Source organism: Crinia signifera, chromosome 9 (genome assembly GCF_055691185.1).
Source record: "Crinia signifera chromosome 9, ASM5569118v1, whole genome shotgun sequence".
NCBI classification, from domain to species: Eukaryota; Metazoa; Chordata; class Amphibia; order Anura; family Myobatrachidae; genus Crinia; species Crinia signifera.
This window is the reverse complement of record NC_139225.1, coordinates 77,225,604-77,228,772: the sequence shown is the minus strand read 5'-3', so window position 1 is coordinate 77,228,772 and position 3,169 is coordinate 77,225,604.

The following is a 3,169-nucleotide window of genomic DNA, read 5'->3' as shown; positions in this document are numbered from 1 at the left end:
GTGATGGTCATTATGGTACGGTGTGTTATATAGTATGTAATGGGCATTACACGGTGTTATATAGTATGTAATGGGCATTACACTGTGTTATATAGTATGTAATGGGTGGTACGGTGTGTTATATATAGCATGTAATGGGCATTACGGTGTGTTATATAGTATATAATGGGCATTACGGTGTGTTATATAGTATATAATGGGCATTACAGTGTGTTATATTGCATGTGATGGTCATTATGGTGTGATACGGTGTGTTATATAGTATGCATCAAGTGTGGCCTTGTGTGTAATTGGCATTATGGAATGTGGCTTTATGTGTATAATGGGTATTACAAAATTCTCTAAAATGTGCAATGGGCAGTGTGGTATAATGTTAGACCACGCACCCTTTTTGCCGTGCAAGAGACACGTCTACTACAAATCGGGGCGGGGGGGGGGGGGTGGGTTGGGGCGAGAAACATGCCCTTGCTCCGGGCACCGTGGCACCTAGCTACACCACTGCGCACCGCATTCAGTATCAGGCATTCTACGAGTAAATCTCGTTTCTGTGTTATATGTGTTATATGTTGGTGGCAGTAAGAATTATTCAGAGGTTGATATATACCCCACAAATTTACTGTATTACGGTCCACCATATCAAAACATCCCCTAGTGTAAAAAAAAGAAGGGGAGAAATATTTAGCAACACTTTGGCTACCAGAGTAATTAAGGGAGCCAAGAGGTAACTACAGGTCACAGACCTTTAACAAGTACTGTTGCTCACTCAGAACGTCACATTATAACTGTATAGAGACACACTGCCAACACACAAACAGTCCCCGCACGTGCTGTTTTTAAACATGCACAATTCTCACTTTGTTTGTCATTTAAATGTTTTTTTTATATTTCGCAGTCTTAAATAATGTATAAATAAAGGTTATATTTTATTTGTATTTTCTTTGGTGCACCACACCACGACATACTTTCTTCTCTTGTATATCCCATTCCCCTGAGAACACAGGTGTGGCATGATGTCAGCACCTAGCCGAATACGGAGATCACAGGCCACCTGAAGTACTGACTTACTTTTCAGAACAAATGCTGAAAATTTATTCGATGGTCCCATATTCAAGAGGGGATTCGGCGGCAGAGAAGCGGTGCTGACTTGATGGCTAGGCTGCGAGTGTACACAGCCTAGCGAACATGCCTGAATCAGGCCCTTAGTCACATACAATGGCAATCACAGCAGCCCAATAGTGCAGCAGAAAATGACAGGAAATGACCAGATCAGCAAGAGCTTGGATAAAGTGACAGGAATCCCGGACAATCCATCCATTCACATAGAGATTTCACAGGGAATCCAGTCCCCCACTCTGGTTAACACCCTCTGGTCATGCTGTAGGGCCAACGCGTTTTCACCCCTTGCTGGGGCCCTTTTCGAAGTGACAGAAAATATCAGTGTGGCGTACAAATGGTTACCAACCAGGAACCTATTCCCGAGCAACAGAAATATATACATATATGCACATATCCATCCAAATTATTTCCTTTAGAATTTGAAATTGACCCTTCTAATAATGTAGTCTTCAGCCATAAGGACAGACACATTCACAGCAGCTCACACTTCATAGGGATAACAAGCACTAATGCTTCTATTACTTACGTACAGATATACTGTATGCTCATATACCTATTCCTTTTGCACCTTATGACACAAGATACATGTCGCAACTTAGACTCTCCACCACCAGTAGTGACCTGCAAACCTTCATACCGTTACCTAAAGTATGGCTGATATCCTATTAGCTGTGGTAAATTATCATAACTAGTTACCGCTGGTGGGGCTACTTACTGTCAGCACTTATCGGGGATTTTGTTTCAAACTGCTTTCGGCAGGCAAACAAAATACCTGATACATGACAATTTTTTACCTGACATCAGCCATGAAAATACATAGGTCTGCGGCTTTTGCAGTGCATGACAAATGGGCCCTAGTTGGATAGCCCAAATTGAACATCGGGGTTTTATCATTAAAAAAAGCCTGTTCTTGTACATGCAGCAAGTTACTGCAGGTAATACCCCTTTCACACTTGCAAGCCGGGTACAAAATACCAGGTGCAACCAGCCTTGCAAGCGCTTTAACACTAGCCACCCGACCCACCATAAAGCCGGGTGGTTGGCATAATCGGGACGGCGTTGGGAGATGTCAGCATCTTTCAGCGTCAGCGGCACCTTCACATTGCATCGAACCGTGTTACCCATTCACACTGCCCCTGGACCCGCGAGCATCCTGGGTCCAACCCTGGTCAAGACCTAGTTTGAAATACTGGAACAATTTTCAGGACCCTTTCACACTGACCAATTTCCTGGGTTGCTGCGTGTTCATGTGCAATAACCCAGGAAATATTTGTCAGTGTGAAAGGGGTATAACAGGATACCGCCTTAGCATCTTATTCACATCACAGCCAATACAAAGTAGCACCAAAGTCAACTTTATATTCATTAATAAAAAATTAATTTATATAGCGCTCTTTCTTCAACAGGACTCAAGGCTCATTAGGCATCTGCCTAGGGCACCGGGATCTGAAGGGGTCACCACCGAGACTGCTTATCAAAAAATGAAGGATGTCTACGAGGAAGACAGGCATGTAGTATTTAATGCAGGAAGTGGCTGTGGAACATCTAAGCATCCACACTATCACTTGAGAGGCAGGAAAGTGGACTTTGGTGGCATTGTGGGGTGGAGGTTGTAGGAGTTGTAGATTTGTTGCATTAGTGATGCAAATATATTGCATCCTTTAAGAAAAGTCTATGACACAAAATTTTCCAAAAATCTTCACCTTGTGCTGCACTTGGAAGAGACATGTCCAACATGCTTCAAGTCTTACCCAAAGGCATAGTAAATCTACAACTATAGTGGATTAGTGATACATAAGCCAAATGAAAGATGGTATCCGTGGAACCATCGATGTGAAGCAGTCTGTTCTGCTACAAAACTACTTTCACATATGCGTGCAAACTCTTATCCCTGCACAATCAAGAAGGGATCAGTACATGTTACCTGTCCAGGCACCCGCATCTCATTCACACTCGCTATAGGAGTAACAGTCATGACACTTGAAAAAAATAAGATTAAATCCCAAATAGATGGGTTAATTGCTTTATTTATGGGTTTTGACACTTTAATCCT